The sequence below is a fragment of the Chenopodium quinoa genome, unplaced genomic scaffold (genome assembly GCF_001683475.1).
Source record: "Chenopodium quinoa cultivar QQ74 unplaced genomic scaffold, ASM168347v1, whole genome shotgun sequence".
NCBI classification, from domain to species: Eukaryota; Viridiplantae; Streptophyta; class Magnoliopsida; order Caryophyllales; family Amaranthaceae; genus Chenopodium; species Chenopodium quinoa.
In genome coordinates, this window is record NW_018743919.1 from 4,081,896 (window position 1) to 4,092,080 (window position 10,185).

Genomic DNA, 10,185 nt, shown 5'->3' on the forward strand with positions numbered 1-10,185 from the left:
GTTAATTCTATTCATTGACAGCTTAAGATCTTAGGTATGGTTAGTGCCGTTCTGAATTATAACAGCGTTTTATTCTCTATGCTGCTTTTATATGAGATATGATGTCAAAACTGTGATTTTAAGAACTGTATGCAATTTTACTTTTGCTGTCATGCATTCCTCTTTCATCCTCTCCAAGGTACCCATCTCATAAATACTGCGACTTTTGTTCAATTTTGTTGTTGATTGTGAAATTTGATTATCACTCTTTTGATAAATTGTGTTGTTTTGGACTTTTGGTGGATTTTATATCAGTCTAGCAAATAGAAAATCCTCACTAGGGAGTGAGCAACTTTTAACTCATATGGCCAAGTGGGTTGCTTAGGAACTCAAGGAAGCAAGATTTATGCCTGTAGAAGCAGGGAGCAGTGTCAAAGTTGGAAGATACTGCAACTTGATGCTACCTTAAAGTCCCTAATGGCAGGATTCTACCAAAAAAAAACTACAGCACCAGGTAAAACTCTTTTTCTTGATATCATTTTAATGTTTTTATTTTGGTCAACAAAATCTCTATGTCTTTTGGGTTAAATTGTGCAAAAAATAAAGGATAGAGGGGAGTATTTTGCCATTAAGTTTTAGTCTTCCGAGTCCTGAATGGCTGGATTAGAATTTAGCCTTTTTGTCTTCTACAGGCTTGTGCAAAAATGTGAAACAAGAGTACTTGTCCATCTTAGACCGAGTTTAAAGATATATATAGCTTAATATATCAGATTGATTAGATATTTTAGGCTTTTAGCAAGCTGTCTGCTACTTTCATGTAAGAAGTTGTCACAAGGTCACAAGACATTTTGTTAAACTTACCATTATCTTTTGTCTATCCAATATCCAGTGTAAGAGGACACATCAAACACCACGAGTTTAGTTTGGCCAACCTAATGTATCAGGTTTGTAGTGTTTTTGTACCAACCTTAAATGGGTTTCCGATGTTTTCACAAAAAAATGATTTTGTTTCATTGAATTGGGTGCTTTATGTTATCTTTGGGTATGTTGGGTTTGATGTGTTTTCTCATGTGTTTTCACGATTTTAAGCCAAGTTTTCTTTGATCGGCATTCCGGATGGATCTATTTTTGACGTCTATGTGTAAGCTATGTACATTCCACCCTTAGACTTCTCTTTTGGCAGAAGTGTTTAGCTTTTGCTTAGTGGCCTGTCAAAGTGCTTTCTGACCTAAAACCACCACAGAAGGGGGATTCCTTCATATTCGACGGGCGAGGGTGGTCATGACCATTGGAAGAAAATGATTTGTATTAGTTTACTCTATTCTAATACCTGGTATGCCAAATAAAAATGAGAATAATCTCAATTTCTGGCTGATTGGAAGAATCCAGATAGACGGCGGCTGAGGAGAGAGAAAGAAAGTTGAGAGTAATTGGATGGATGGTTGTTTGTTGCTGGGAAAAAGGAGGATGCTTTATTAAGAGAGAGAGAGAGAGAGAGAGTGATGGTGAAGGTAAGCCGGTGTGACTTTAAAAGGAGGTGATAACAGCCGGGGACATCATAGACCCTATGATTATTGTAGTTAGTGTTTGTCAGTTTGTGTATGGCGTTACAGTAACTCAACCCAAACAACCCTAGATGTTTTCTAAAACCAGAAATATGATTTGGACAGAACAGAAGAGAAGAGGGAGGAATGGGAAATGAATCAAGATCATCAATTCTGGTTTTCCACAACCCAAATACATTTCCATGTCCCATAATCATTGCTCAAGTTCCCTCCTCGTTCTCCTCGTGAGGAGGGTTTCCTAATATTCTCAATAATTACATACCATTTCCCAAAAAAAATCAATCGTTGGCCTTATAAATAAATACTACTCGTAGAATGAAGAAAATATTGAGAAAATGGCTAATAGAGGATATATGGTGTTGACATATTCGGAATTCCCATACTTAGGAATCATTGCTACCTTCTGTAAAAATATGCGGGTTCTTTCTGTTTGCTTGTTCAATCTCCAGCGATTAAGCTAGAATGTTGCACCTTTTGTGATCCAATTGTTACTATTTGTTTGTAGATTACGAGTGAATATAGATTTTGAAAGCTGTAGCAGCTTTGGTAAAATAAACTGGAAATTTTGCCCATTTTAGCACGAAATGAACTCTTATTTTGCCTTTCAATCCCCTTTTTTTGGTGGGTAGATAGTGTTATTGCTGTTGCCTAGATCAGATACCAAACAAATAAGATTCCTAATACTTGGCACTGTAAATTTATAAGGGTTTCTCTGAGTATTGTGGTCAAGAAATGTTTTACCGTTGTCCAGATATTGATTGCCATTTTGGAATATCCTGGATTCTTAATGACATTGATTAACTCTTGTTCCTATTGATTAGCATTCTTTAAATGGATTGGTTGATTCTAAATATGCTGCTTGCATGTTTCATTTAGGACTAAGGCTTTGTTGTTGTTGTTGTTTTTGATTAATATAACTAGCAATGTAAGATGGTGAAACTGAAAGAAGGTTCTCTAGCAATTTGCTCTGTTTGTGCCTCAGTTTTTATGGTAAAAAATGCAAATTTGTTGCATTTTCTTTCATCAGATCATGTTATTGTGTATGCTTTAAATTATTATTATGAGAAATTTAATTTTTCTAAAGTGAACCTATGTGTTCTATTTTGGGGGTAGGTACTGGAGTAATAAGCTGATATTGCTTGTAATGACTAATGTCAACATGATAGGCTAATTGGTACGAAGTATGGGTTAATTTTGTGAGAATAATATGATTTTTGTATGCGTGCGTGTGTGTTTAGAGGGGATAATTTAGTGGCATAATTAAAGAGAGATTATTAAAAACAGCAATAGTTTTTGTTTTCCACGATGATTCAGTTTAATTCTATAATTCTGCTCATCGATTGCTTAAGTTTGTGTCATTGTGAATTATGACATTTTATACTCTCCATGCTGCTATTTCATATTTGATATGAAATCAAAATTCTGATTTTAAGAACTGTATGTATTTTTACTCTTGCTGTGAAGCATTCCTCTTTTATCCCATCTAAATTAACCCTGAGTGATGAGTTACTAATTGCTTATTCCTTCTATATAGCTTACCTATACACAATTTGCTTTGCATCATGTGGTTTAATGTTATGCCAATCTATATTTGCTGATGTTCAAGTTTTTATCACACAACTTAATCTATCATGCATCTGATCGTAATTCGTTTATGGTATCAAGTAGCGAAATTGGGATGCTTGAATCGGCTTTTGTGATTGGGCTCTGCAGCGTAGTGTGTATAAGAATGAGGGAGAGAGGGAGAAGGAAGAAAGAGTGAGAAAGAAGGAGAGGGGTTAGAGGGGGTGACAGGATGGGAGGGAGAGGGGTTTCTATAACCCTGTAAAAAGTTGGAGAAGAAATATTGTTAGGAATTTGCAAATTTTATTTATCAATTCCCAAGAAATTTAGTAGATTGGTGGGATTCATTTTAGTTTGTTTTGTGTCGTTGAAAATAGGGAGCTATTGCAACTAGAAGCTGGGAGCAGTGTCAAATTTAGGAGTTATTGCAACTGATGCTACCCTATTGGCAGGAATCTACCTAGAAAAACTACTGGACCAGGTAAAAGTCTTTTTCTGTATGTCACTGTATTGATTTGGTTTTGTGCAAAAAAATTCTTTATGTTTCTGGTGTAGATTTTCTCTCTTTAAGTCCGATTTCGTAGTGGAGTATTATTCTTCTGAGTCCTGCAATAGAATTGAGCATATTTGTCTTCTACAGGTTTTTGCAAAAAATGGGAAACTAATTGGAAAATCCTAGGAATTGTAATAAGGAGAGTTGTTTGGTTGACAAAAAAAATGGTGGAATGGGGGAAGTAGAAAATCCTAGGAATCACTTCCCACAAAATGTGGGAATTTAATTACCTAGCTCCCTCTAGGTAAATAGAAATTCCTATGGGAAGCAAAAATTCCTATGCAAACCAAACAACTTTTAAAAAATCCCATGAATTTAAAGTAAGCAATTTAATTCCCACAAATTTCAAATTCATGTGAATTTCTACTTCCTTTGTTAACCAAACATTACCTAAGATACTTGTCTATCTTAGACTGAGCTGAAAGAGATATATAACCTAATGTGTCAGATTGATGGAATGTTTTAGCAAGTTGTTTGCTGCTTCATGTAGCAAGCTGTCACAAAGTTGCAAGACATTTAGTTTAACTTACCAATATCTTTTGTCTATCCAGTAGCAAATGTAAGATGGGCAAAATCTGCAAAAGATACACGAGGAATTTAGATGATATGAGAGTACATACTAGTTGCGTTCTTGGTTTGTAGAAAAGTGGGGTTTTTGTAATTCGATTTGTGTTTTAAGAGTGCAATTAAATGGAGGGCGGCGACAGGAGTGTTATGTGATCGAAGCATTCCCTTGGAAGGGAAAACCAGTGTTGCTCTATGGTACAGAATGTTGGGGTTCTAAGAAAGAGCACATTAAAAAGATGGAGGTTACAGAAATGCGCATGTTAAGGTGGATGTGCGGGAACACTCTAAAAGATAGAATCAGAAATGAGGTTATTCGCAAGAAAGTAGATGTGGCAGGCATTGCAAACAAACTACGGGAAAAACGCTTGCGTTGGTTTGGGCTTGTAAGACGGAGACCTGGGTGCACCGGTTCGAAGAGTGGAAGAGTGGGACCATGGAGGGGTTAAACGAGGGTGAGGGAGATCGAAAATGACTTGGTTGGAAGGAGTAAGGAAAGATATGAAGTATATGGATTTGCATGAGGATGAAGCATTGGATCGTAAGGGATGGAGGAGGAAATTTTTTTGTGGATGACTACACAGAATAATCAAATTTGGTTCATGTAGCGGACCCCACTTATGGGATTTAGGCTTTGATTGATTGATTGAGTAGGTTTATGGAGTTTCCAAGTTAGTGGAGGGTATTCTATCTAATTTAGCACAAAGAAAGAATACAATAACATTAGGCTGAGAAATTTGCTATTTTAAGCTAGTAGGGTTTCAATTTGAAATTTGACAAAGGTATTGTATGATATATGATATATGATACATAGAAGTGTTTCCTTGATTTCCTCATTTCCCTCATTTCCATTCCCTTTTTTTTGTTACTCTCCGCCATGGTTCTCCTTTCTCCTTGACATTCCTTGACGGATCACAACTACTTTCAATACTTGATTTGGGAGTTTTTTAGGCATATTTCTTCTGCTCTTTCTATTCTGATTTTTTTTCCCTTTTGGGCATTCATTTCCTTGCTGAGTTATTGAATAAGAGATTAGGTTACCTATTGATGCGTATTCAATAGCATCAATATAGTTTGTTTAGTATCAAAATGTTTTTAGTTGATTTATTTTTGATGAGTCGTCTATTAATCGCGAGATTGAGTAACGTCAATCCGAAAGTTATGCGTGATTAGTAGGATTTGGAGTTTATCTTGGTAAATTATCTTATTTTAAGGTTGTTAGGATTTTATTTTCCTAGTATAAGATCAAGATATTATTTTAAGATAGGATTAGTTTTTAGGATTTTTATCTTTTATTTTCCTAATTGGCAAAGGACTGTTGCCTTTAAATATCTTCTTTGTCAAAGAATAAAATCAGTTTTGTGTTTTGAGTTAATCAAGTAGCGTTGCTATCGTGGTGCGTCCACTTCTCATAAGGTTGAGGCCAAGTGAAACCCCTTGTAGTCGAGGCTATCAAGGTTTTTATCCAACAATCGTTATTAATTATTCAATTAATTCTTCCACAATAAAATAATTAGAACCTCACTAGTGTTTGTGGGTAATTTTTTAATTCTTAGCATACACAAACACGTCACCTATTGAGCTAAATATAAGAGAAAAGGAAAGGCATATCAGGTTTTTTTATTTTTTATTTTTATAATTTTTTATATATATCTATTGAATTTTTGCTTTTCGTTAGTTCATCGATTTGTAGATTTTAAAAAAGTTTTACTCTCAAAAAGCTATTTGTTGTTTTTCTTTAACCGGAATTATGTCATTTGGTAATTTGAAGTGCTTTAACCACTTTTTTTTTTTTTTTTTTTTCCTTTTTTTGAGTTTAGCAATTTCCTTAATGACTAAATAATTTCTAATCTTGTAAGTTCATCCATCTATATTTTCTGAAAAATTACTATTATCAGTTCCTTTCACAGATTTGTTCGCCTTCGATGTGTTGATTTTTTTGGGTAATTTACAGAGCATTAATCAATTCGTGGTTTAGAAATAGTCCTTATTTGGTTAAGCCAACTAGTGAAACCAGCTAGTTAAGCTAGGTTATACGACCAACTATATTAATCAACTAATTACCAAACAGGACCACTGTATTTTTGTGTCTATCGATGTACCACCATCTATTTGGATTTTTATTCTTCAATTTATCAGCCTTAATCGCTTACATTTATTTGGGCTAGTCAATTAATTGCCCTTTTTTATGCTCTACTATATTATATGTTCATATCTTACTATCTCAGTTTATTGAGTTATCGTATAGGGGCTTTATATGAAGTTGATTGACTTATCAATTTGGGAGATTTTTGTGTTTGCAGTTTTAGCTATTGCTCATATATCTAAAATATCCAGCTATAGATATTCATCTACTTATTCACTTATTTCCTCTGTCTATCTTAGATCTTTAGGGAATGTTTATGCAGGTTCTGCTTTTGCCCAACTCTTGTTATTATGTATTATTGGTTGAATTTTCATTACAATGAACTACAAGTTGGGGTACCTCAGTTGTGTTTCTTAAATGCATATTTTAAATCCTTAAAATTGTTTTAACTTTTGTAGGACTATGTAGTAAAATTTGTATGCCGTCTTTTGGGTTAAAATTAGGGACTTTGCTTTGAACTCTCATTTGTTAGAACATAGATCTATGGGATTGAATAATTTGCCCACAGATTGATGGCAGTGAATAATTCGTTAGAACTCTATCTTAGTGAATCTTTCTTTTAGGGATTAGGATTTTTGTAGATTAAGCATTTAGAATTTATGGTTGTGAATAATTTGTCAGAATGCCAGTGAGGCTGCCCTCTCTGTTTAGAGTTATTTTGAATGTTGCTAATGATGTTTTAATCAAATCTCTCTCATTTTTTTTTTCTCAGCTTAAATGACAATGAAGAAAGCGTGTAGTCATAACCTTTCCTCTTCTGTTGGTTTGCTTTCTCAATTAGTGTAGAGGTAATATAAGATACCAACTCAAGTGTTCACCCATTACCTTTCCTTGTAAATAAATTTGGTCAAAGGAGGCAATATAAGATACCAACTTAAGTGTTTGCCCATACTGATTTACATAAATTTGTTCTTGGATAAAGAATGGCTGAAAGCTCAACAAATATCTGAAGAATGTATTATGTTGCTAAATGTGAGAATGCACTAAAGGGAATAGTCAACTTTCAAGCAAGAGATAATCTGCAAAGAAAAAGCATCATATAAACAGGGGCACTATAGGGTATATATTTATGTCAAGTTGTCAACCTACTTACTATCTTAAGCATATTTGACAAACATTGTAAATAACAAAACTTGTTAGGTTCTGGATTTTAGTTAGTAGATGAGAGAAATTTTTTAGCAATATAATGTTTGAATGGCTGCAAAGACAACTAAGCAGCCCTTCGCAACCCCCTTACCCTAAAGCGCAATACACAATTGCTGGTTTTTCTTTAATTTCTTACTTTTGGTTGTGGAGACTCAGGCTAAGAAGGCTCTTGTAGCCTGCTTCTCCCTTGCCTATTTCTACTAAGCAGCTCTACTGCTGTAAATATCGCCGCAAGCATAAACTTCTTCATACCACTTTTACAAATGCCAATGATAAGGCTATATATTAAAGTGTCGGTTAATTTCTTGGTGCAAAGAATGGGTTCAAGCCAATAAGATCTCTAGATATTTTAGTTACAGAAGCATATTTGAGTTAGGAAGATGCAATCTTTATATTTTTTCCCTCTCCCTCTATTTCTTTTTGATTTTTTCATTCTTTGGGACTGATTTGATTTACTTGGGTTTGTGCTTGAAGTAATGGTTTGCTTGATGTTTAAAATTAATGTTCTAAAAGTTGCTAAACGATGAGATACTTCTTAAGGTCCTCTTAAGACTTGATCTTGAATAATCTTTTTGTATTAAACTTGCAAGAGAATAGTTCCAAGCTTACCTATTATCTATTTTAGGAGTTAATAAGTTCTCAATTATTATCTTAGTCCCTGAGTTTTCTTGTAGACGTTGGGCTTGCTTATATTGTTCGTATTATCATGATTTGGTCGTTGTGTATTGCTAATGCTTGTAAACCTCTCTATTAGATGGTGTATGTTGGTTCATTAATTGGATGATTTTTGTATACATGTATTCTCTATTTTTTAATGTGATTTTTTGGGATGGGTTTTTGACCATTTTCAAGCTGTTTCTTGGCTTTTGGAACGATATGTTAATCATGATGCCTTATATCTTCATAAGCAGGTAAGGTATTTCTTTGTTAATTAATGGTAAATTGATGGTCAAATGGTTCAGAGTTCAAACACCTCTGATGTTGGATGTTGGCTGCAGTGCACGGGGAAATATTGTGTGGAGAAGCTCCTTCATGCAGAAGCCAATGTAAGTCAATCTTTAGTTCTACAGATTTTTACCTTTTTACACTAATTTCAGATAAATTTTGGCTATTTATTGAGAAATGTGAAAATCGTAGTGAAATTTGTTTAAAAAATGGAACATATGAGTATTGTCCTCATAATTTTGAGAAGATGTCAACTTTGATGATACTTCTAGTTGATTAAAGTTAAAATGTTTGATTCTTTGTGAGGAAGATTTTGTCCACTATATGCTGCCTATTATGGGTATTCAAATAGTCTAAAACTCATTCTTTCTAAGACAGATGTTTTTGTGAGTTGTGACCCAAAATTATAAGATAGGTTTTTGTGCAACCATGAAAGTGCTAGAAGCGAAAAACTTAGAAAGTGACTTAATTGGACTGTTCTTATTGTTGGAAGAGGCAACATAAGGAATTCTTCATAAAACTTTGAAAGTCTAGTTAGCACGCTAACTTATGTGGGTGTATTTTAGATGGTTGTTACGCTAGCTTACTTTTAACCAGTGAGGATGAGGTTACGTTACATGATGCATGGTACGAGGTTACCAATAAAAGGGGACCATGCATACCTCAGGATCTCAGGGTCTCAGCTAAGAGTGTGGTATTGTAATGTGGCAAGTGTATCCCAAAAGCGTTGTTGGGGCTTGGGGGTATCCCAAAAGCGTTGTTGATGTAGAAGTTCTGGATGATTGTTTCTTCCATTTTGGTATCTCTTTTCCTCCAGTAATTCTAATTTTTCCAGGAAGTGATAGGGCTTGTTAACCCAAGTCTAAGAAAGTGAAATTTCGGAAGCGCTATATGTTGCATTTGTGAAGTTAAGTGTGGAGCTATATAGAAGGTTTGGGCTTTTAACAGTTCACCATCAAAAGAATCCTGGCGAGAAGGCTAGGACCATGGTCTGTAGGATCAAACTACATAATGTGTGAGAAGAACCAAAAGCAAGTGTAATTGTGTAAGTAAAATTTATTATGTCTTATATGTCTGTATGTTATTCCTATGTACTTTAAAAGATTTATTAGGTGCTACATGGTATGAATTGCTTTTTCCAGATGGTAGAACTTTTTTTCAAGAAATTTGTATGCAAATGTATTTGTTACTTTGTCATTGACTATATGTAAACTCCAGAATTCTAATAATATGGCTTACCATTACAATTTTTCTTATTCTAATATATTTTGCCGATTTAGACATGCATAATGTATTATGACATCAGAGGATTTATTTATTATAAAAATAATGGTATAACTAATCACAAATACGTTACAGTATTAATTTATCATAACAGGAAATTTTAGAATATCCTAAATTACTTTTATTTATACATGCGATTATTATTCACGACAAGAGAATTGCGGTTTTTTGTTTTTGTTCCGGCCAGTCGGCCACCCTTTACTGTACAAGAGGTCAGGTACAATTGTACCATGCATGTTCCATTTTTTGTGTCTCATTACACTCTGTTTATTCCATTAATCAACTGTCAATAATTATGCTACCTCGTATTTCACTTATATACAACTGGAGTTATTCATGGTCAAAGATGTTCATTGGGGTGGAGGGTAAGGGAATCCCACCCGAAAGTGTTTCCAGTGGGGTTTGATCCCACAACCTCACTAGACCAAGCTATATGCTTG

The 10,185-nt window shown here is 34.4% G+C and overlaps 1 long non-coding RNA gene across 1 annotated transcript; it reads left to right on the forward strand.

Annotated features, from left to right (window-relative positions):
- Window positions 1-4,810: 4,810 nt before the first annotated feature.
- Window positions 4,811-9,656, forward strand: LOC110687471. The gene is made up of 2 exons (XR_002504440.1): window positions 4,811-8,562; window positions 9,297-9,656. It is a non-coding gene; the product is annotated as an uncharacterized LOC110687471 (long non-coding RNA).
- The last annotated feature ends 529 nt before the right edge of the window (window positions 9,657-10,185 follow it).